The sequence below is a fragment of the Dendrobates tinctorius genome, unplaced genomic scaffold, assembly GCF_039654945.1.
Source record: "Dendrobates tinctorius isolate UK_male_01 unplaced genomic scaffold, ASM3965494v1 ptg000075l, whole genome shotgun sequence".
NCBI lineage: Eukaryota > Metazoa > Chordata > Amphibia > Anura > Dendrobatidae > Dendrobates > Dendrobates tinctorius.
The window spans coordinates 7,734,972-7,761,849 of record NW_027361743.1 but is presented as its reverse complement, the minus strand read 5'-3'; the positions used below and the strand labels follow the sequence as shown (position 1 = coordinate 7,761,849).

The following is a 26,878-nucleotide window of genomic DNA, read 5'->3' as shown; positions in this document are numbered from 1 at the left end:
CCTGTTTATATACGGGAGGAAAGTGCAGGGACCTGGAATGACCTCTGGCCCAGAACAGCCTCACAATCTGCAACTCCGGTTGCTTGGGCTGAGATAATAATGTGGTAACACAGTGCGGTAAATGAGCACCTGTCATTCGGGAGCTGCGAGCGTGCCGCTGATAAAGACCCTCGCCACAATGACTTGCAGGATTCATGGGGAGATATGTTAATAGCACGGCAGGGACACTTGCCCAACTACAGTATGAATAAATATGTTGAACCTAATTCTTTGGGTGGAGAGGCCTCAAAAGGAAAGGACATGAAACGCAATTGTTGAAGCTTTCTGCGTTGTCAGCACTCTGACCAGTCTGTGGCTACACCGCGAGCTGTGATAGCCAGCAGTAACTGTTTCAGCAATTTATGCCTCCGTAGATCTTCTGTAGGACCGGACCAGATGGGCTAACCTTTGCTCCCAGTCACGCACTGTAAAGAGCTTAGGTGCTCATCACAATCAGTTCACCGGCTGTCCTTTATGCCACCACTTTTGATAAATACGAACCACCATATACTGGGAAGACCCCACAAGAAGAGACTCGCAGTATACCATGAGGATTCAAGAAGAGAATCGCGATATACCAGAAAGACCCAGGAACAGACCCACAACATATACCGACAAGACCCAAGAACAGACCCGCGATATATACCGGCAAGACCCAAGAACAGACCCGCGATATACCGAGAAGACCCAAGAACAGACCCGCGATATATACCGGCAAGACCCAAGAACAGACCCGCGATATACCGAGAAGACCCAAGGACAGACCCGCGATATATACCGGCAAGACCCAAGAACAGACCCGCGATATATACCGGCAAGACCCAAGAACAGACCCGCGCGATACATACCGGCAAGACCCAAGAACAGACCCACGATATACCGAGAAGACCCAAGGGCAGACCCATGATGTATGAGCAACGCCCAAGAAGAAACCAGTACCGGGAAAACACATGAAGAAGCCCACAGTGTACCGGAACACCCAAGATACCAGCAAAGATCCTGGAACCACCAAGAAACCCACAGAGATCCTGGAACACCCAAGAAGAAACCAACAGGGCACCAGGAACACCAAAAAAGACTCACAGTATACTGGGAACACCCAATACAACTAGTTGCAAGCTCGAAACATCCAAGACGACCCGTCATATACTGGGAACGCCCCATATTTTCAAGATGCTCTGACTCAGTCATCTGGTCATCACATTTTGGTTGTCGCTCAGATCCTTACACTTGGCCATTTTTCTTGATTCCAACATGTCAACTTCAAAAGCTGTCTTGCTTCCTAATATATCCCACTGCTGACAGCTACCAATCTCACAAGATAACTAATTTTTCATACCATTTCAGTAGTTTTCAGGTTATAGCCAATTTGATCTACATACCCATCAGCATTGTCACACTCACTACTACTCAATACCAGGAAGGTGCTCCCTAAAGCCCTCAATTTGATCCAGGGTGCAAACTGCTGAATGTGAAGGAATGTCTGCCTGCCATCTATCATGGAGGATTCTGTCAGCAGTTTACAGAATTGACAAGTCAGGGGTTTTTTCGTTACAGAGAACGGCATTTTGCTCTGATTTTTTGTGGGTTGTGGTGAGAGCGAAGCTTTCACAATACAGATACGAGCTGTGATCCGGCCTCAGAGCTCTTCTGTATGAGATCAGTGCAGAAACGGTAGGCCCGAGCTGGAGCTGCATCTCTTCCACGACCTTGGCCTTGGTCTTGTCAGAATTAACTGATAAAACTCAGTGGCTTCTGGGAGTAATAGATCTTCCGGAATAGTTTAACCCTTACAGTGGAGCACAGCAAGAGCGGAAGATTGGACAAGATATATAACATGATCATCAATCGATCTTCGTGTGATGCATATGCATGACTCCCATCATCAAGATCCTATTACAATATGTCATTAGTGTAATATTAGCAAACACCTCCAATTAGAAATCTAGTATAGTTCTTCTGATTCGCTTTGTCACTTACCCCCATGTGAAGGGCATTGCAGTAGCTTGGGTATCCATGAATACGATCACTCATAGGTTGACAGACAGCTGTTTGTGGTCATAACCATGAGTACCTAAGCTACTGCAATGCCCTGGACAATGGGCAAGTGACATAGCCAATCAGAAGAACTATACTAAATTTCTAATTGCAGGTACTTGCTAATATTATTATACCTACTACATATTGGGATAGGATCTTGGAAATGGCAATACCCCTTAAACTATGCCACATTTATTAAAATTTGCTAAATTTTCAAGCATAACGTTTAATAAGACCGTGTTTGGTCACTTTTTCAACTTTGTGAGTATTGAACAAAGACGACAAAAAAAACATTGCATAATTTAAAACTTTTCGGGACTTCATTTACGTAAAAAACAGGTGAAACCGATGCGTCTCCCTTCCGCATCGGGAGGAGAGAGGCACTAATGGCCCGAATGATGCACATCGTTAATGGTGGCTCTCATGGACAGGCCCTTTTCTAATCAATAAGGTACAATATCTGCTGGCCATGAGCGAAACCTGGCAAGAAGCTGAAGGATGCCACATCAGTAGCGTCCCTCTCCTCCCGATGTGGAAGGCAGCCATTAACCTTTTTTAACACCTTGGATGCCAAGCCCAAAACCACAAATGCCCAGATTTTCTCACACTAGATTAAGAATAATTTAAAAAATAAATAAATTAAAAACAAAACAAAACACATTTTCTTACTTTTTTCTCATTTTTATTAAATTATTTTTAATATTTTAATTGGTTATATATATATCTCCCAAATCCTACATGCTGACAGTTTCCTTTATAAAAGATTTGGAAACTGCACAGCACAAAAAAATAAAAAGGCTAGGAACCATGGAAAAAATAAAAAGTTTAAGGTCAGGAAGATACTATATATTAGGAGGTTTTGCGTTGCGATGCGGCTACACAGGATGCACCTGCATTTCCAGTGCTGAGAGAAGGTCCGTGCTAAAGTTACTATTCTTAAAGAAGCCGCAGGAAAATGTACCGCACCCCTTTAAGTGAGTGAGTGGCTCTAGAAAGGGTCTACAGAGAGGACAACCTGATCAAACCAGAAAAACATGGATTGTGCAGATATACTGAGCAAACACTACTGAAATGTGGAAATCTGCTCCAAAGAACCAACACAGCAGAGAATCTGAAAAAGCTGAGCTGCAGTATAAAGAATGGAGGACAGTGCAGCAGATAGATCCCGCTGCTTGCAAAAATTCGTATAATTTCTGAAGCCATAAAAATGTCAAACAATTTTCCTTTGTGGCTCATGAAGCCTAAAACCAACGTCTCTATTATCAGTATACAGGAAATCCGTGGTAGCGGCGAGGCCAGCAGATAGCAGGGTTTTCCCCTATTCCCCTGAAGAGCTCAGTTTTCTTCTCTTTCCAAAAACAAAATATAGCGGTGATCCAGAGAAAATCCCGGCTCTAGCTTCACGAGACCCGCGCAACCCACGGCATTACCAGTAACCCCAACGTGTCCTCATACACACTACAGCTGAGAAATAGAAGCGCAGAAAGGCTTCACTATTACACTGGACACTGATTGTAAGAGGAGTTACAGGTGACTCAGAACTCACTAGGTTTTATTACCTGGTGGGATTGTTAGGCCTGGACTATACCCTGGACTACACTTGGTCGGCCGATGTAAATGGACCCTGAGGGCAGAACGATAAACTTAGTGGCCAGCTGTGGTCTGATATCGGTTTTAACAGAAGATCAGTAAGAAGTAAATGACCTTTTATACTGGACTTCAGTGATGTCACAGTACATGGATAACACACACAGTGATGTCACAGTACAGGGATAACACACAGTGATGTCACCGTACAGGGATAATACGCACACAGTGATGTCACCGTGCAGGGATAACACGCACACAGTGATGTCACCGTGCAGGGATAACACGCACACAGTGATGTCACCGTGCAGGGATAACACGCACACAGTGATGTCACCGTGCAGGGATAACACGCACACAGTGATGTCCCCGTGCAGGGATAACACGCACACAGTGATGTCCCCGTGCAGGGATAACACGCACACAGTGATGTCCCCGTGCAGGGATAACACGCACACAGTGATGTCCCCGTGCAGGGATAACACGCACACAGTGATGTCCCCGTACAGGGATAACACGCACACAGTGATGTCCCCGTACAGGGATAACACGCACACAGTGATGTCCCCGTACAGGGATAACACGCACACAGTGATGTCCCAGTACAGGGATAACACGCACACAGTGATGTCCCAGTACAGGGATAACACGCACACAGTGATGTCCCCGTGCAGGGATAACACGCACACAGTGATGTCCCCGTGCAGGGATAACACGCACACAGTGATGTCCCCGTGCAGGGATAACACGCACACAGTGATGTCCCCGTGCAGGGATAACACGCACACAGTGATGTCCCCGTGCAGGGATAACACGCACACAGTGATATCACAGTACAGGGATAACACGCACACAGTGATATCACAGTACAGGGATAACACGCACACAGTGATGTCACCGTACAGGGATAACACGCACACAGTGATGTCACCGTACAGGGATAACACGCACACAGTGATGTCACCGTACAGGGATAACACGCACACAGTGATGTCACCGTACAGGGATAACACACACACAGTGATGTCACCGTGCAGGGATAACACACACACAGTGATGTCACAGTGCAGGGATAACACACACACAGTGATGTCACAGTGCAGGGATAACACACACACAGTGATGTCACAGTGCAGGGATAACACACACAGTGATGTCACAGTGCAGGGATAACACACACACAGTGATGTCACAGTGCAGGGATAATACACACACAGTGATGTCACAGTACAGGGATAATACACACACAGTGATGTCACAGTACAGGGATAACACACACAGTGATGTCACAGTGCAGGGATAACACACACACAGTGATGTCACCGTGCAGGGATAACACGCACACAGTGATGTCACCGTACAGGGATAACACGCACACAGTGATGTCACAGTACAGGGATAACACGCACACAGTGATGTCACAGTACAGGGATAATACACACGGTGATGTCACAGTGCAGGGATAATACACACAGTGATGTCACAGTGCAGGGATAATACACACAGTGATGTCACAGTCCAGGGATAATACACACAGTGATGTCACAGTCCAGGGATAATACACAGTGATGTCACAGTGCAGGGATAATACACACAGTGATGTCACAGTGCAGGGATAATACACACAGTGATGTCACAGTACAGGGATAATACACACACAGTGATGTCACAGTGCAGGGATAATGCACACGGTGATGTCACAGTACAGGGATAATACACACAGTGATGTCACAGTGCAGGGATAATACACACTGATGTCACAGTGCAGAGAAAATATACACAGTGAGGTCACAATACAGGGATAATGCACACAGTGATGTCACAATACAGGGATAATACACACAGTGATGTCGCAATACAGGGATAATGCACACAGTGATGTCGCAGTACAGGGATAATGCACACAGTGATGTCGCAGTACAGGGATAATGCACACAGTGATGTCGCAGTACAGGGATAATGCACACAGTGATGTCGCAGTACAGGGATAATGCACACAGTGATGTCGCAGTACAGGGATAATGCACACAGTGATGTCGCAGTACAGGGATAATGCACACAGTGATGTCACAATACAGGGATAATACACACAGTGATGTCACAATACAGGGATAATACACACAGTGATGTCACAATACAGGGATAATACACACAGTGATGTCACAATACAGGGATAATACACACAGTGGTGTCACAATACAGGGATAACACACAGTGATGTCACAGTACAGGGATAATACACACACAGTGATGTCACAGTGCAGGGATAACACACACGGTGATGTCACAGTACAGGGATAATGCACACAGTGAGGTCACAGTGCAGGGATAATGCACACAGTGATGTCACAATACAGGGATAATACACACAGTGATGTCACAATACAGGGATAATACACACAGTGATGTCACAATACAGGGATAATACACACAGTGATGTCACAATACAGGGATAATACACACAGTGATGTCACAGTGCAGGGATACTACACACAGTGATGTCACAGTGCAGGGATACTACACACAGTGATGTCACAATACAGGGATAATACACACAGTGATTTCACAATACAGGGATAATACACACAGTGATGTCACAGTACAGGGATAATACACAGTGATGTCACAGTACAGGGATAATGCACACAGTGATGTCACAGTGCAGGGATAATGCACACAGTGATGTCACAGTGCAGGGATAATGCACACAGTGATGTCACAGTGCAGGGATAATGCACACAGTGATGTCACAGTGCAGGGATAATGCACACAGTGATGTCACAGTGCAGGGATAATGCACACAGTGATGTCAGTGCAGGGATAATACACAGTAGTTTCACAGTACAGGGATAATATACACAGGGATAATACACAGTGATGTCACAGTGCAGGGATAATACACACAGTGATGTCACAATACAGGGATAATACACACACAGTGATGTCACAGTACAGTTATAATACACAGTAACGTCACAGTGCAGGGATACTACACACAGTGATGTCACAGTGCAGGGATACTACACACAGTGATGTCACAGTGCAGGGATACTACACACAATGATGTCACAGTGCAGGGATAATACACACAGTGATGTCACAGTACAGTTATAATACACAGTAACGTCACAGTACAGGGATAATACACACAGTGATGTCACAGTACAGGGATAATACACACAGCAGTGTCACAGTACAGGGATAATACACAGTAACGTCACAGTACAGAGATAATACACACAGTGATGTGTCACGGTCTTTGAACTGAATTCTACAATATAAAAGTGCCCGTCAGCAGGATTGTGCACAGTAACCTACAGACAGTGTCAGGTCGGCGGCGTTATACTAATTACAATGACGCCTGGTGATGAAATCCGTCTTGGGGTTGTTTTGTAATCTTTATTTGCAGTTTTGAGTGACTGATATGCTCGTGCTCGGTATTATGCATCAGCAAACAATGCTTTACATCTGCCGCCAGCACCATTTGTCTGGAGTTAATTTTTTTGTTGTTGTTGTAAAGACTACAATACAAACTGCGCCCACAGACCCCCACAGGCCGCCCCGGAGAACCAGAATCTCTAACTGAAAACTGCAAATACAGATTACATAACCACAAGTCAGATTTCATCACCAGGTATCATTGTAATCAGTATAACACCGCCGACCTGACACTGTCTGTAGGTTACTGTGCACAATCCGGCTGACAGGGGCACTTTCAGTCAAACACACAGTTGCTGATCTTAGATTTTCCGAGTTTTATTGCATCACCCATGCCATGTATCAGGAGGCAGATTATTCTGTATCAGCCGTTTTCCTAGGTGATAAATACACTGATGCAGAGATACAAATGGGACGAATATATGACGGCTCCAAATGGTCCTGATTTGCGGCTATGGAGGTCAATGGGAACAGGGTGTGAGCTGATGGGGGCCTGGGAGACTAGACGTGGGCCAGTGATGTGTGACGCCATACCCCACGGAACCACTGAAGTCAGCAAAACCTCGGAGAAGACCTAAACTGATGTGTTACCATCTGAAACAGGTTCCCGTTTATCAGTCAAACCCTCCCCCGCACATGTGCCGTGTCATATTGCCGGGGGGGGTGTAGTGTCCCGTCAACGTCTTAGGTTACCGATATCAGATCGGTGTGGGGGGGGTGTAGTGGCGGTCCTCACGTTCTGCCGCTCAGCTCATGTTCACTTCTCTAAAACATGAACTGCAGTACCCGAGAATGGCCACTACACCGGGACTGGAGCTGTGCCGTTCTGGCTTCAGTGGGACCTGCATGTGGAGAGTGACATGCCAAGCCTGGCATGTCAAAGTGAAGAGACTTAGGAGTCACACATGTTCCTCTGAGAAAGTGGGATCTGCACAAAGCTGATCATGAGCGGCTGTCAGCCAGCAAATGATCTGATGTTCACGACCTATCCCAAAGGACAGATAATATTAAGTACTGAGCAATCCCTTTAATTCTGCTGTCTCTATACACTGTGCAAAGCAGAGAAGGTTTCTGCGATATGCTTCGTAAATGTTGGTATTTGAAATCTACAGAGTGTAGGTTCTTTAAATCCCATCTTGATGCTTAACTTCCTTTTTTTGATGGCCACATCTCCTTTTAAGAGCACGCTGCTGATGTTTATAGCATCATGTGGCTTATCTTGAAATGTGTTACATGTGCATAAATCATATGTACATAACCGAGGAGGAACAAACAGGAGCCTAAAGCGGTGCCCAGAAATAACTAAAGGAAAATAAAAAGCACGAAAACAAGCGAGACATCGCAGTAAGACGCTGCCTTTGTTCTGCCCTTCTATGAGCCAGAGTGGAACGATGTGACATACGGAGGACCTAGCCCCTCTCTCTATATATATTTTTGGGGACTGTCGCTGTGTGTTACATTTCTCCTGCAGAGGTCTCTACAATGGATAACTGGCCAGAACTTCCCCAGTGGCTTCTGTAGCCAAATCAGCGGCAATCATTCGATCACTGCGCCTGGTGATTATTTCAAGAAGCGTTAGTCATCACAAAAGAGAAAAATAAAAGTCATTATTATCAGAAACGCCACAAAAACCCCAAAGTTTCTTGCAACTTCTTCAAAGTAAAACCAGTCTACAGTTCCTCAATCTCTGGTTCATCCACCGCTGAGACCAGTTTACATCTGTGGTTAAAGAAAAAAAGATCTACAAATGCCTCTTGAAGAAGACAGCAGCCCACGGCGCTGGTGTGCAGAATCTCTAGAAGAAGTTGGCATTTGCCTCCAGGAGAGCACGTTTTTTTTTTTTTGCTTTTCTGTCTTTCAGGTTCTTCCAGGGACTTTTTTTCCGGTTCTAGTTGACAACAAGTAGCCACAAAAGTATCTCCATAACTTCTGAAGTTGGCTATGTGCATCGAACAGTTCTTTTCAGAAGAGTTTTGAAGAGCTTAGCAGTCAGCAATCTTCTCCGATCGATAAACCCCTAAAAATTAATTTTACCTTCCCTCAATCCACCTATCCCTTCCCCCCCTCAAATGACACAGAGGAATGTCAAGTGGTCTTAATACATCTACAGATCCCACGTAAAGAATCTGGTAAAAAATGGGCCATCTCAGGAACACAACGTTGTACACCAGGATCCAGATGACCAAGAAACGCCATACAAAAGATGCCACCCTTACCTGGTGGCTCATATGATTCCAGAGCATGGAATGGACCATGTTTGAGGTCCATTTCAGAAGGCCTGAACTTGTGGGACAAGGGATTCCTTAGCCATCATTATTCTGCCCGTTCACTTCATCCATTCAATTGGCTTACAAAACAAACTTTTGCTTCCAGGAAAAGTCGAATTTCTGAGGAGAAAATTTGTCAAACTATTTTTTTAGAAGTTAGAATCATAGAATGGTAGAGTTGGAAGGGACCTCCTGGGCCATCTGGTCCAACCCCCTGCTCAAAGCTGGATTCGCTAAATCATCCCAGACAGATGTCTGTCCAGCCTCTGATTGAAGACTTCTATTGAAGGAGAACTCACCACCCCCCGTGGCAGCCTGTTCCACTCATTGATCACTAATTGTCAAAAAGTTTTTCCTAATATCTAATCTGTGTCTCCTCCCATTCAGTTTCATCCCATTGCTTCTAGTCTTTCCTTGTGCAAATGAGAATAAAGTTGATTCTTCTACAATGTGACAGCCCTTGAGATATTTGTAGACAGTTATTAAGTCTCCTCTCAGTCTTTTCTTTTGCAGGCTAAACATTCCCAAATCCTGCAACCTTTCCTCATAAGATAGGGTTTGCAGACCGGTCACCATTCTGGTCGCTCTTTTCTGAACTTGCTCCAGTTTGTTGATGTCTTTTTTAAAATGTGGTGCCCAAAACTGGACACAGCATTCCAGATGAGGTCTGACCAAAGAGGAGTAGAGGGAAATGACTTCACGTGATCTAGACTGTATGCTTCTGTTAATACATCCTAGAATTGCATTTGCCTTTTTTGCTGCTGCATCACACTGTTGACTCATATTCAGTCTGTGATCTATTAGTATACCCAAGTCTTTTTCACATGTGCTGTTGCTTAGCCCTATTCCTCCCTTTCTGTATATGCTTTTTTCATTTTTATTGCCCAGATGTAGTACTTTGCATTTTTCCCTGTTAAAAACCATTCTGTTAGTTGCTGCCCACTGCTCCAGTTTATTTATATCTTTTTGAATCCTCTCTCTTCTCTAGAATTAGCTATCCCTCCTAGCTTTGTGTCATCAGCAAATTTTTTATCAGTTTACCCTCAATTCCTTCATCTAAATCGTTGATAAAGATGTTGAACAATACAGGGCCCCGGACAGAGCCCTGTGGTACCCCACTTGAGACATTCTTCCAACTGGATGTGCAGCCATTTACGACCACTCTTTGGGTCCGATCACTAAGCCAGTTATGAATCCAACTAACAGTTGCCTTGTCCATTCCATACTTAGTCATTTTTTCAATAAGGATTGTGTGAGATACTTTGTTAAATGCTTTGCTGAAGTCAAGATATACTATATCTACAGCATTCCCCTGATCCACCCAATCAGTGATTCCGTCATAGAAGAAAATTAAGTTAGTCTGACATGACTTATTAGTTACAAACCCATGCTGACTCTGTTTAATCACTTCATTCTTATCCAGGTACTGACATACATGTTGTTTAATAATTTGTTCAAAGACCTTTCCTGGTATAGAAGTCACACTCACCGGCCTATAGTTGTCTGGGTCCACCTTCTTCCCCTTTTTGAAGATAGGATCATCAGGATAGGAACAACTTAGGACCCGCAACAATACTTGCAAGAACCTCCAAATAATTCATGAAGATGTACTTCTAGATAAGAAAGACACTGTCTGCAAAGCAAAAAACAATTCTACATGCGCAATGTATCAGGTTGTTTTCACTTAGTGGATGGAGCAAAATCTTCTCAAAAATCTTCAAGAAATCGTCTGGTTTCCTTGACACAGTGCTTTCTTTGAAGATGAAGAATGGAGTCAGGTGATGAGCCGGCACACTCCCTGAAAGGTGACTTCAGTCTGGATGGGGGGGGCATGACACTTAAATGGGGGCATTACGGTTACAGGATAGAGATCCCCCCCTAATGATCACCAGAAAGGCTCTCTCTTCAAGGGACAATGTTCAACTCCATTTATTCTCATCGCTCAACTTTTTCCAGTAGTCCAAAAAGGAATGAACAGATAGGTGGTCGAACATGTGCACCTCCGTTCCATCAAATAGACGTCAAAAGGGCTCTATTCTGGAGATCAGTGGGGGTTCTAAGCAGTCGCCCCCCCCATGATCTAGAAGCTCTGTGGATAGACCATGTCTTGTAGCTAGAATGTTCCTTTAAAGGAGCTTGTATCAAGTTGGCAAGTTATCGTGTATGAACGATTAAGATGGTTGACAACTTCTTGATGGCTAGGGGTCCTGGAGCTGACCCCCCTGGAGTCGATCACTTTTTATCCACGGCAGTCCCATAGTCAACAAATAGAGAGGTGGTACGCAGGCTCAACCTCCACTCCATTCAAGCAGAGCACCACCCTCTGGATCAGTGGAGTTCCCATCGGATGGACCCAAGCAATCAATAAGTTATCACCTATACGCAGAATATGGTACTAACTTAAAGAGATTTTATCCAGGACTCCATTAGGCCCAAAGAAGAAAAAAAAAAAAAAAAAAAAAAACACACAGGCAGGTAGTCCCTAACTAACTGACTGTTGAAACTGGGTGACAGCACAAAGTGGTCATTGACCACACCTGTCAGCACGGCAGTTCTTCTGGGCTGCTCTGTCGACAGGGCATGACTGGCAACGTCATGCTGATTGACAGAAGGCTTCCCGCAGTTGGGTAGCAGAGAACTGGCTGTCCATCAGCAGGACGTCGGCAGTCATTCTCCATCAACAAAGCAGGGTGGGGGATAAGCCGTTCCTCTGTTGACGTGACGTTAGCATAAGCTGGAGAGTCTCCAGCATGAGTGGTCCATGACCGTTCTGTGTGGGTGGACAACAGGAAACGTGCCTAAAAACTAAGAAACTGTACCGGATAACCCCTCTATCTTGTTTGGGAATAGGTTTGTTGGTCTTCTAAAAGAAGAACGTGTCCAAGAGAACAAACATGGGAAAAACAACTAAGCATATCTAATGCAGGATGCATCTAGTGTCCAAAATGTATCCACATGACGGTCTGCAGACACGGGACGGCTCAGCGCCACGGGGATTTCGGTTTTCAGGATTATCTAGGCTATCACAGCATGAGAACTTTTAATATCACTCTCATTCTGCTGTTTGAACTCTTGGCATTTCGGCTCTTAACCTATTTGTCTACTAAGCAGAAGAATATAAAGTCTGGCAGAAGGGAATTTTTAAAAGGACAGAAACAGAAAGTGGAGCGGAGTCATGTAATGACCCAGCAGGAAATCGTCATTTTTATTTATCTTTTTGGCCAAGACTGCCTTTTAACAATAAAAAAAAAAAAAAGCCAAATCGAGAAACTTAGTCAAAGCAAATGGGGGTCATTGTTAGAAGAGACCCTTGGCACTGAGATGATCACTATGTGTCCCTCTGCTGGGACCTCCAAGCGATGAGCTGTAATCTGTGGGGAAATCTGGCAGTAAGCGTTCCTTTGCTCGGCAGCGCCACCATAGTGGGAATTAAGCATTACACAGAGTTGTAAGTGTCTTGCAGGACAAGACAGGTCCACCAGTGCGAGAGACATCTTTTGAGACTAATTTCAACTGCAGCCAAAAGATGAAAATCCTAAACAGACCTCTCTATCAAGTCAGAATTACCCAATAGGGATTTCTTAGCCCAAAAACCTCTCCCTAAAGGGGCTCAAGATTAGGTATTCGTAGCCCAGCACAGTTGAATGGAGCTGAGCTACAACTCCACTAAAAAACAAAACCAATTCCTCACAAAACTACAGGCATGTAAAATAGCCCTCATCCAGAAGGAAGAAAACTGCCTCTCTAGTGCCCCCTCTTGGCAGTAGCTACTCTATTAATCAATGTCTGATCTAATGACATTTACAACAAGGCAAGGAACATTGGTCAACCAGAAATCCAAATGGCCCTAAAAAGCCAATTTTCTTCCTTTTGAAGGAGGGTTACCGTAATTTACAAACTTATTTCCCATAGAGCATTGCCTCCTTAAAGGGTGTCCGTGCCCTACAAATGCACCACAATTAAAGGGGCTGTTCAGCACCTATCACGTGTGGCAAGTATCATGCATGCTCAATAGATAACGTATAGGCCACCGACTCTAATTACGGTAACTGAAAAGATGCGTAACAAATACTGGGTGTGGACGATGTTTATCACATCAGCAGCGCCTCGCACCCCAAAATGTGGAAGTGACAAGTGATTTTAACATTTCATAACCATAATCCACTCGTGTACCTGGTTTGATTTAGCATAAAAGAATCGGTAGGTTTGGATTTTTGGCAAAGAACGAGTTTACACCTTCAACTAATTTAAGGAAACCCCCTATGAGTCACCTAATAGCTCATTCCGATAAAGAATCACCTTTACGGGCATCACTACTTGTGTTTGTAATGAGCAAAAAATATCCTCATCAGCATTTAAAAGGAATTTGCTGTTTGTGAAGACAGTAAAAAAAAAAACAAAACAAAAAAATTGCAGAAGTAGCGCTCGTCACTCGTGTGAGTTTTCTTTAGAATACATGTGATATAGTTAAAGCAAGGTTCAGAGTGTATATAGTATATGGAACGAAGGTCATCCAAAAGGAAAACACAACAAACCAAAGGTCGGACGCCCAGGAGAAAATCATTACATTTCTAGACCACAAAAAGGATAATTCCAGATGTCTCCGTTAGTCCTGATTCTAACCAAGCAAGGTCTTGGCCATTTTCTAACCCTACGGAATTGAGCCAATGGTCACAATGTTTTACATGTGTCACCACTGTGCCAAGCAAACAGGATCCACTTGCCAACAATTGTCAAACAGGTAACGCAGGAGTTCGTAATCTCAATCTCGTCACGTTTCGTGGACATCTAGAATTTTCAATAAGTCTTAACCACACACATTAAAGAGAAGTACTAAAATCAATCAAATCTACAGAAGTTATGAAGAAAATCCAACTCAGAGACAAAGATGAATAGACATATGAAATAACACCGATGTCCAGGTAATCATCGATGTAGTGCCGGTATTTCTGTCGGTTGGATTAGGTGCAAAAACAACTGACCTCTTCAGCTTGGGAAAGTATCTCCTTGCTTGCCATGATCACCGATCAATCCAGAGTCAAGATCACCACTTGTATTGAGAACGTTCCTCATTACTTGCACGGTAAGGAAAATGGAAACCACCCAATAGGGCAACGGGGAAATCCACCTGTAAAGGAGGGGGGATTTTTTTTCTCCTAAATGTCCATAAATGAGCAATCTACAAACAACTTGGCTTTATCAGTGTATCCGTTGCTCAAATGCGAATCATCTACAGTAGGTGTCAAAAGGAACATGTCTCCAAGTTTTTCCAAAATAAACTATAGCCACCACCTTTGATGCTTCCTTTGCAGTATTCTAGTAAGCTGTATGCCATCCCCCTAAAAAAAATACTCTTACCCTCTTACGGCGCGAACTGGTCCAATGGGTGTCTGGGGTTGAATGCCTTTTCATGAATCAGGAGCGTCTGACGAGTAGCATGTGCCTCCGTGTGCTATGCCAGAAGCCTTACTCGTGTCAGGTACTAAAGGGAAATTTCTGGAGTAGGGAACCCCACAGCTCGTCATAAATTAGACCAGCTGTGGAGTCACACCCTCCGTGCCACACATTTTGTTGGGAGCTGGAGAAACTGGTGTGAAAACGCCAGAAGTCTAACATTTTTGTGCAACTCCATACAGACGCCTACATTTTGAGACATCTCAAAAGCTTTTATGACGTAATTCTGGCATGAAAGCTTTGATGAATTGGGCCCATTGGCTATCCGCTAACAACTATCCTCCAACATGTGGTTCTACAACTGTTGTGAAATGATCCCTAGGGCAGGTCATTAATATCTGATAAGTAGGGAGTCTAACCCCAGCAGATTCCACTGATCAGCTGATTGAAGCAGCTATGAATACAGCCTGGTATCCTAACCAATTACATTTGTCATATCTTCAAGTAAAGCTTTTAGATATGTTATAGGTGAGGTGCCTACCTCTCGGACCTCCACCATTTAAAGGGAATTTGTCAGAAGATTTTTGCTATGGAATTTTACAGCTGCATGATGTAGTGGAAGAGAGCCTGATTCCAGCAACATCACTTATTGGGGCAGTTTTGATAAAATCCCTTTTTTTTTTTCTCTACAATAGATGTAGCAGTGCTGTGAATGTTGTGCCCTGTCAGCAAGCCATCAATCAGTGGTAGAGGTGGGGTTACACTGATTAGCTGGACTGCTTGGCACTAGACACCTAGTCCTGCACTGATAATCAAAACATTGATTGTAATTAAAACAACAGTCTAATATGTGACATGGCTGGACTCACGGTCTCAGTCCCTACATTATGTTGCTCTCAAGATTACATAGCAGAAACCTGTTAAAAGTTTCCCTTTAACAAAACATTTGAGCATGCACATAGTGGCCTCCATTGCAGCTGTTAACAATTTTAGGCACAGTTGTACCAAAATATGACTTGTTTCATTTAGTTAGCCTCTTTGTCAACTGCAGGTCTTTCTCAGGTATGCCGATCCTAGAAGGTGGTCCCTCTGTAAGCCCCTTAATCCGTGATGAAGTGCAGTAAAGTCTAGATTTCCCCTCTAGACAAAAACTGGACTAGACCAAATGTTTTAACACAAAGTGATGGTCTGAGCAGGGCTGTGGAGTCGGAGTCGTGGAGTCGGTGCTCATTTTGGTGGAGTTGGAGTTGGAGTCGGTATAAAATGGACCGACTCCTAAAATATATAATAAATTGGGTACAGTAATTCAATGCAGAATGTGCTGAATATTTTTCATAGGAGTTTGGGAAAGTTATGAAATGTCCTATAAATGGCTGTTCTATTCCTGATCTAAGGCTACATTCACACACAGCGTTTTTCCTGTGTTTTTTGAGGATACGTTTTTCAGCTGCAAAAGCAGATCAGCTTTTTAAAAAACTGCATCACCTGAAAGGTTTTTGAGCTCATAGATAATGTTTTCAATAGCAAAAGCAGATTAGAAATCTGCTCTATCTATCCATTTATCCATATCTGTCTATCCATATCGTATCTGTACCAAAAAGAATGAAAACCGGGTAGTACACCAATATATATTCTGTTCTATCTAAATATCTTGATTATTGGATCATAAAAATGATTAAATGTCTGAGGTTCACATTGTACTACAATAAATTTTTCACTTAAATATAAGCAATATGTGTGGGAGTCGGAGTCGTGGAGTCGGAGTTGGAGTCGGTGTAAGGGAAATTGAGGAGTCGGAGTCGCAGGTTTGGCTTACCGACTCCACAGCCCTGGGTCTGAGAACACATATTAATCAGTTCCCTAGTTCCTCAGATACTAAATCTCTTCATATCGTTACGCTCTTTGAAGGTATACCTTTACGTAATGCAAAACTAAATAAGGCCTGTTTCACACTTCCGTTTTTGTGTCCGCCAAACGGATCCGTTTCCGTTTTTTGACGGAAACTGATGCAAACGGATCCGTTTTTAAAAAAACGGATCCGTTTTTTTGACGGATCCGCGGTAACCACTAATGGAAGTCTATGGGACAAAAAAAACGGATCCTGCAAAAAAATGGCGGATCCGTTTTTTTACGGAAACCAACGGATTTTGACGGATTTGAAAAAACGGAAGTGTGAAACAGGCCTAAGCAACACCTAGAAAGCAAAACTAAAAGTACTTTTAAAGCACTACAACTTTTACCACGGAGCAGCAAACTGGAAAAAGATTAAGGGAATTTCCATCTTATTGGGAAATTTTGAGTAATCTATACGCAAATCCATTAAACACAACGTTACTGAAAAGTTATTTCTTGAATGTATTGACGCACAGTCCCCTTTTTTGGATTTTTATAGTAGATAAATGACAATTAAAATAAAACCAAGAGGTATAATCTGGCATGTCCAAGCAATTTCGACACAATGCCTGAGCTCAGGGTGCTGACGTCAGTGTATCCCCATTGCACAGTTCTGCTGTGTTGTTCCCTTGGAAACTTAACTTAAAACTAAAGTAATTGTTTGATTCTGCACTTATTCTAATGGGGCATGTTTCCACAGACATTTACAATGATCTGCCCCATAAGAGAGAACGCACAGACGCTATACATGTCTCAGCACACAGATTCAGACCATCTAAATAACGCACATTAAATGCCTTTTAACACGCTTTTATGACTTGGTAAAAAGCGTTTATCGCTGGTTTAGACATGTTATTGGTTATGCATGTAAAGCTCTGTGCTGTAGCCAGTTTAGTGTTGGACTCATCTGATAAAAAAAAGGCTCCCCACGCCAAACAAAACACCCATTATAATAATTACCGTATATAAAATATACACAACTCTAGGTCTGTAGGGATAATGCATTACTAGGTGTCCATGAACTGCAAAAAGCTACTTAAATTTTGAATAAAAGGGTACCGCAATGGGTGCAACATCAGACCTCGCTGTTTAGAATAGGCCTTATGCAGGATTTAATAATAAATGGATACCCAACAAAAAAATAATAAGGTAAAGCATTGTACTCCTTTTTTTCATATACATTATATATAGTACATTAGTAAGAAACTACTTAAATCAATTAAAGACCTGTTGATGCCATTCGACATTTGTGCTTTAGAAAACTTGTATGATGAGGTTTCTAGAACAAAATAAATCTGCAAAACCATGCTGAAATCTGGTGGTACACAAGTCAAAGCCCACCCTATTCTGCCTCCTTTTCATGCCTAAACGAAAACACCTTTCTCCCTATGTTCACGCACTTAACACATGGTAATTCAAAAATTAATGCAACGTAGATACAATCAGCAAAAGCATATGGAGGAACTCAGCAACAACTTTTCAGTTAAATGGTATATTATTTAATGACTATGTAGTGCACAGACAGACATGCCGAGTTCTTCATATAGAATAAGGGACACTCAAATGCAGGCTAATCATTCGGCTGAAAGCTCTTACTCTTGACTCCCTATATACATACACAAAATCATGACCAAGCATTTATTTGTTTTCAAAAGGGCTGAGGGGAAAAAGCCATTGTCAGACAATTCTGTCAGCAGCTTATCCCCCTTAAAAACAAAAGGATCAGTTGTTAAATGTCAGGAGGTCTTATACATATTTGATGGTTGGACAGTTAGGCAAACTTTTATTTAATGCATCATGGTTTTTAGCAGATCTTGATTCCAGCTAATTGACAGATTTTAAAATGAAGATTTTCCAAATTTCTTTAAACTTAAAATGTCTATTAGCAGGTTTTAAAGACAACCCCTTTAAGTGACTAGTTTTATGATACATAGGCCAGCTACATTTAATCATAGCTCCCTCTTTGCTTATGACAAGTACAAAAAAAAATACCCACTATGCCCATTATACAAAGTATATCCACTTGTAAGAAAGCATAAGCAGAGGTTATCACAAGCGGTACAGCTATGGGCGCTGCAACAACCCTTGTGAGGAGGCAATCTGACAGTGCCTAATGGAAAGTGGAGAACAACTGGGTGACTTGGCTGCAACCCTGTAGGCTTATTATTGGAGTCGCATCAATTGTATTTCCTAAACCTTTAAAATTAAAAAAAATATCAAAATGCAATTCCCAAAAATAAAAAAAGGGAAAGCTGAAACCTTGGTCTCTAGATAAATTTATAACTTTCTATAAAATTAAGAATATACAACAAAGATTCTGTGTTGGAAACTACATGGTTATTCCCAAAGCCACTGACTACACAGCTGTATGTAACCTGGTGATGTTTCAATATCTTCTAAACACCGACTGTAGGAAAGATTACAATCTCCCAGGCAGAAATTCAATTTGCAGTGTAAAGTCTACTGTCGATTGCCAAATAAATATAAACCACAGGAATTGTCACAAGTGCTACTTTAGGTTTGTCTAGGAATTTCTCCTCTAGAAAAAGTACTTGAGCATTTCATAATAAGCCACATGCAAAGGTACTTGGGCTCAAGCCAAGAGAATGCAAACCATCCACATGCCAGGAAAAAGTAATAATATGGGAGTTATCAAGAAATCCCAGCTACAAATAATGTGCTAGTGCATAAAGATATATTAAAGAAAGCAAGAACCAAGTGACTCTGAACAGAAATCTAAAACTGACTGCCAGTAGTTGCCGCTTGCTTATTTAGGGCTAATCGGGACCCCCATCGCCACTCCACAAAGAATTGTATTCACATTACTTCTTTGCACTGGAGAATGCATTTCCCAAATAGTCCATTTTTTCATATAATAAAAACTACAGTGCCCATGCAAAATTGTTAATCCAGCAATAAATGGAACTTGAGGTGTCCGGTTATCAAACATTACGAACTGTTTCTTCAAATCTTCTGAACTTGCACATAATATTGCAGTGTTAGGCCGGGATCACACATTCTAGAAACACGGCCGAGTCTCGCATGTTAATAAGCAGACACTGCCGCTGGCACTCGGGAGCGGAGTGTGCGGCTGCATGTATTGCTATGCGGCCGCACACTCCACTCCTGAATGCCGGCAGCAGTGCCGGGTATTAACATGCAAGACTCGGCCGTGTTTCTCGCATGTGTGATCCCAGCCTTAGGCTGAAATAAAAGCTTGGATTTTCAGAATTATTGGATACGGGAATCAATAATTTTTTATAAAAATATATCACACACTAGCAAGGAAATATTTAATTTCTAACATGATACTGCAAAAGAAAAAAAACAAAACAAAAAATACTCTAAACTCATTTAGACAGTTATTTGAAGGGCTCCTCATACTAGCTGAGCTATCATGTGGCATTAAAAATAACCACTGGTGACAGTGTTCCTTCCACATCAAAGGAAGGCACATCAGGCAGCTAAAACAGTTCTGTCACAATAAGGCTACTTTCACATTAGCATTTTTAGCGCTGTGCTTCGTGCGCAATAGAAACGCATGCAAAAAACACCATGCGTTTTGCATGCGTTTGCTTTTTTAGGCGCATGCGTTTCTAGCCAAGTTAACTCTTAAAACGCATGCGATTTTAAACGCAGGCGTGCGCATGCCTGCGTTCCCATAGACGGTATAATGTGTTATTTTGTCGCATTCCGTGCGCTAGCATGCACATGCGTTTTTTTGACAGGTTGGACGGACCAAAAAAGCAACAGGTTGCGTCCGGCGCGCCTAGGTGCACACTACAAAAACGCATACAAATGCGTGCAAACGCTGGACCATGTGCCCCCATGTTAAACATAGTGGCGCATGCGCATGGACGCGCACGATGCGCTGCGCTAAAAAACGCTAATGTGAAACCAGCCTTAGACAGACTGACCACTCACTGAGGTGTCAAGTCACAGCTACATATTGAAATCTATGGAGGGAAGGACAAATGAGGGAGGAGCAGATTTAGAAGCAGGGTCAAAGAAACACACAGATCCCTGGTGCTGCTTTCTAGTAAGTGTTTCACCTAGATCTGGATTTACAGCTACACTATTTCAGTAATGCTAGATAATGTTCTCCATACCGTTACCTAAAAGACAGGAGAGCAAGAATGTCTTGTGTCTGTGTGCTGCTACTGGGAGACATCATAGTAGCTTGTCTTCCCCCATTAGCTCACAAGATTGCAAAAAGGAAAAACAAGAGCTGAACTGCAGTACCTGAAAACGGCCACTATAACGTGTATGGAGCGGTGTTGTTACGGTACCAATTTACAGCGTGCTGTGCTACAGCAGAATGGGGGCTCTGCTGGCTTTCGAACCCCCACAATATGATAATAATGATGTATTTTACCAATAGTTTTTCTATATCAAAAATCTGGACAACCCTTTAATACTGCACAGGAGAGCAATACTGAGGATAACTGCAGTCACAATTGGGTTTGGAGTGAACATAGGCTTTTGACTGTGGAGGATCCTCCGTTCTAACCATCAGTAGGGGTCCAAGTGGTCTAATCAATATAGCAGGTTTCCTACAAGCAACACACCAGTATATTCTGCAAATATCAAACTTAGGTCCCAGATCCGTGCACAAAGCAATGTCCTCGGTGTCATGTGACTGGTGGATACAGGTAAAAAAGTGTTTGATGCCTTTCATCTGTCCCAGTCTTTGATGCTGTTCTCAAGGGGCATCGAGGGGGTGCGACCAGTCATCACATTCCAATGCAGAGGCAGTTTTTTCCCTTTTATCTTTTTTTTTTTTTTTTTTATTATTATTATAAGAAAGCCGCTTCCAGAAAATGCGGCACTTATGTACATGGGCCGGATCTGGTGACGCAGCTCGCCCCCATTTTCAGCCACACCCTTGTCGTGACTGCCAGGATTAGAGATCCTTCACAGACAACCCTATAACATGGAAAGACATTGCGGATAAAGAACTGAGAAGAAAGCATCAGTATGTGGGGCCCCACACGAGACAATCATAAGTCCTAATTTACCGTATTTTTTAACTATAAGGCAAACTTTTTCCCCAAAAAAAATGTTAAATAAATTGTAATTATGGGATGACCCGTCCCTTTTGATCTCTTCAGTGTCATCTGAGCTCACCAACCTGACCACTGGGACTGCTAAGGCTGTGTTCACACACAGCGTTTTTTTAGCGGTTTTTACAGCGGTTTTCACTATAAAACCGCTAAAAATAAGGTGCACAGTCATTTCTATGCATTTTGCACTTTGTGCACATTGATGCGTTTTTTACCGCGAAAAAAACGCAGCATGCTCATTAATTTTGCGTTTTTTTCCGCGGTTTAGGCTTCTCCCATGCTTTTAGAAACCGCTACGGTAAAAAACGCATCAAAACCGCGCAAAAACGCACAAAAACCGCCATGGAAAAATAGGTGCGGTTTCTGGGAAAGGGATTCAGGTTTTTGTGCAGAAATTTTCTGCAACGTGTGCACATACCCTAAAGCTGTGTGAGCATCCCCTCCCACGGAACCCATGGGCATCCCCTCCCACGGAACCCATGGGCATCCCCTCCCACGGAACCCATGGGCATCCCCTCCCACGGAACCCATGGGCATCCCCTCCCACGGAACCCATGGGCATCCCCTCCCACGGAACCCATGGGCATCCCCTCCCACGGAACCCATGGGCATCCCCTCCCACGGAACCCATGGGCATCCCCTCCCACGGAACCCATGGGCATCCCCTCCCACGGAACCCATGGGCATCCCCTCCCACGGAACCCATGGGCATCCCCTCCCACGGAACCCATGGGCATCCCCTCCCACGGAACCCACGGCATCCCTCCTACAGGATTCTTAATGCATAGGATCTACCCTATGCACAGGCACGGGAAAAAAAAAAGTGTCTTTATAGGGCAGAAAAGTTAAAAAAAAAAAAAATAATAAAAAATTCCCATAGAAAATAAATAAAACAAGACGAGAAATATGAAGATGGAAAAAAAAAATAAAATCTTGTGTAGTCCTCCTGAACCCAAAAAACATCTGGGACCTACACAGGGTTAAAAAAGTTTTAAGGGATACGACTTTTAAGGATCAGAAAGTGCTCCAGGTCAAGTGGGTTAAAAGTCCTGTGCTGTGAGCAAGCGGCAGATCTCTGGCACGCGGAGTGTGCCTCTGTGCACGTACAGTATAGTGTGTCACCGGGTATACGTGCGGCTGGCTCTTTTTTCATATGCTGCACGTATCAGTGTGTATGAGGCAGATAACCGCTCAGATCCACTTTTATAATCTCTCCTGCCTGTTTTTTTTTATTTTTATTTTTTGCTGTGCCAGCAAGAATGGCAGATAGACACGAGATGATTATATTGCAGGATTATGACACACTTTACAGTTTATCACTTCTGAGAACTTTATGAACTTTTGCTGTCCAGAACGCGCGCGGTCTTTATTTTCTAACAAACCCCTTTTTGTGTATAGCCCCTCAGTCCTGCTGATCATACACTGATCACAAAATAGTCTTGGGATCCCTAGTGGTCAATTGTAGTCACTGTGAGAAGCCAGCAGCAAGTTTACAGTTTTCCTGCAGCGCTCCCGCAGGACAAAAAAAGTATTACACATTGCCCTGTGAAATCATTTGTGTTGGGTCCTCCAGGGTGATGAACACTCTTGACCCCGGCACTTCTCTTCAGATAATAAATGTTTAAAGGAGAGCGACTACACGTGAGAAAGGTGCAGTTGTTTTTTAGTGCCAGGGCAGAGGGTCTACAGACTGATGAAAAAAAACACTCAAGGAGTTGGCATCCTTAATTTCTCAGATTTATGTTGACCAAACACATGAATGTCAGCCAAGACAGACAACTATCTTTGTGCGTGTGATCACTCTACAGCAGATGTCAGAAGAAGGGTAGGGCATGGTGGATTTCAATATGCCCAATCCTCTGCTCTCTGTAGATAAATAGTGGGGTCGGAGAATTATTGCCAGTTTTGGGGAACTGCTTCCTCCTATCAGCTCAACCTAATGGCGTTAGATCATTTTATCATTTGTGGGGTCTCCAAGGTGCTAGGTCGGTGACTATTGACATGTCGCGATATGTCAGAAGACGCGCAGGTTTGGACGACGGAGGGCATGGGCAATAATCAAGAAAACAAAAATCAATAAGTTTGGCACATCTTACTACAGGGGGGCTTTTTTTTTTATTGTCAAGACTGATGCTTGATAAATTCCTCCAACAGCATATTAAAAAGTAGTATAGTGTTTCATTACTCCACCGGTAATAGCAAGAGATAAGTGTCATTTTTTTTCCCCTCACAAACAGCGCCACCCTCCTTTACAGGCTGTGCCTGGCATTGCAGTTCAGCTTTACTCATCCTTGATTATATATGTAAAAATTAAGATGTGCGCAGCCCAAAAAAAAGGCAAAAAGTTAACTAAAACTCAGACGTTAAACATTATCCTGAAAGAACAACGGCTCGGCGCAGCGGTTTGCTTCAGTCGGCTGCATTTCCTGCTTGTCTGATTATTTATCCAAGAGGAACCGACACAGAATAGAACAGAGGATTTCCCCCTGCAGGGCTTCCTATGCCCCCCGTATGATGCCAGCCTCTCTGAGACCGGAACAAAGGGAGGCACAGACCGCCATCATTCCCAGCTTCACGCCTGTCCCCTTTCCTGCAATTACATTCAATAGCAGAAACCCATTTTTTACCTGCAGTAAGAACATTATCAGGCAGAAAGGCCTTACAATACTGGCCATTGGTGCTTGATCGCTGGCTCTAGACCACCAGGGGAACAAAAAAGGATTCTAAAGTTTCAGAAAAATAAAAACAATCAAAAAAGGTCATGTAATAAAATGATCTAAAATATATATTTTATCTTACTGCATAAACTTTTTTTCCCTGAAACTTTCGAATACTTTTTGTTTCTTTATTCCTTTATCACACTTAGAATACTAAAATATATATACACATATATATATATATATATATATATATATATATATACACACACACATACATACATATATACACACACACACACACACACACATACATACATATATATATATATACACACACACATATATATATAAAATTATAGTAAAAAACATCATTCATAACCACATGTTAAACAACAAAACAAAGATAATGAAAAATAAAATAAAATAAGTCATCTCTATCCCAATATGGTGCCGATAAAAAAAAAAAAAAAAAAGCTGAAAAAGCAGTGCTGCTGCACTTTGATTCTCAGGATCATCAGGGGTCCCAGGGACCATTGGATGGTGACAGAGTCACTACATAGAAATACCCCTTTACAGAAGACATCACCAGTTAGTGCACAAACACCAATATGGAAAAAAAAAATTAAAAGAAAAAAAAAAAAAAAAAGTTAAAAATGTATGCGAGGGGTGGGGCTCAAAAACTAATTTTTGGCCTCACCAAGCATAAGAACTAGGACCCTAAATTTGCACAAGGATTTTATCTTGCAACTGTGGTTCGCCCCGAGGAAGAAGATTGCTTTGAAATGTGTTGACAAAATGCATAAAAATGACCCCTGGTCTCCCGGCTCCATCACTGGCATTTCACGGCATCTTTTTCTCAATGTTGTCATCCTCCCTTGTGTACATGGAGCGGTAGGGCGCGATCACCACTTAATTCAATTCCATGGGGGGCAAATGTGCTCCTGTGTGGGCGCGGCCAAAGCTCAATTTAATCCTATGGGAGTCACAGTGCGCCTGCACGACCACCACCCTTACGCATGGCGCATAAACCCATGGCCACCTACATATCTACTAAAGCTTTCGCACGAGGGACACAGGACCCCCCGTTCTCATGACCAAAAGAGGCGCCAACAGTTGGTCTGTAAGAAATGGAAGAAACCAGAGACGGCAGCTAGTGACTAGCCGGTACTCTGGGGGGCTACAACTGTTTACTTATAAGGGTATACCGAGAGGCAACAGTTATAAAAGATTCTTCTGATAGGAATTGTGCTTTCTGGTCCCCCAAGTCACCGGTGGACCAGCGGTGGTCTCGTGGATGTCCTGGTACGTGCCCCCAGTAACTGTGTGTATACATTCCCTTCTCCCAGTCCTGTACTGCACACAGCTCCTATCATGTCTGTACAATCAGCCAGGTCAGCAGAACAGAGAAACACAGGAGGCGGCAGAGGGGGCCAACAAGCACACCAGGGACTGCTGCTGACTGTGCAAGAGTGGCCCCAGAACCACAACTCCCAGCATCGCCGGCTGGCAGTCTATATAATGGAGAGCCTTGTTGTAGTTACATATAACACAGAGCGGCCTTCTTAATGACAGACTTCAGAGCTGAATTCTCTAAGCAGCCCTACCCCTCTATGCTCCAACACAGCGTCTAGTGGCTGGCAACAATTAATGTGTCTAATGACCAACAGTAAGTGCAGCTCTGGGGTATAATACAGGATGTGACTCAGGATCAGTAATGTATTGTATGTACACAGTGACTGCACCAGCAGAATAGTGAGTGCAGCTCTGGAGTATAATACAGGATGTAACTCAGGATCAGTAATGTAATATATGTACACAGTGACTGCACCAGCAGAATAGTGAGCGCAGCTCTGGGGTATAATACAGGATGTAACTCAGGATCAGTAATGTAATGTATGTACACAGTGACTGCACCAGCAGAATAGTGAGTGCAGCTCTGGAGTATAATACAGGATGTAACTCAGGATCAGTAATGTAATGTATGTACACAGTGACTGCACCAGCAGAATAGTGAGCTCTGGGGTATAATACAGGATGTAACTCAGGATCAGTAATGTATGTACACAGTGACTGCACCAGCAGAATAGTGAGTGCAGCTCTGGGGTATAATACAGGATGTAACTCAGGATCAGTAATGTAATATATGTACACAGTGACTGCACCAGCAGAATAGTGAGTGCAGCTCTGGGGTATAATACAGGATGTAACTCAGGATCTGTAATGTAATGTATGTACACAGTGACTGTACCAGCAGAATAATGACTGCAGCTCTGGGGTATAATACAGGATGTAACTCAGGATCAGTAATGTACTGTATGTACACAGTGACTGCACCAGCAGAATAGTGAGTGCAGCTCTGGAGTATAATAAGTAGGCAACTCAGGATCAGTAATGTAATGTATGTACACAGTGACTGCACCAGCAGAATAGTGAGTGCAGCTCTGGGGTATAATACACGATGTAACTCAGGATCAGTAATGTATGTACACAGTGACTG

At 43.1% G+C, this 26,878-nt stretch overlaps 1 protein-coding gene across 2 annotated transcripts in view; it reads right to left on the bottom strand.

Moving 5' to 3' along the window:
• Positions 1–26,878, bottom strand: part of SESN3 (sestrin 3) — a 77,921-nt gene that overhangs the window by 35,030 nt on the left and 16,013 nt on the right. The window lies entirely within an intron of this gene.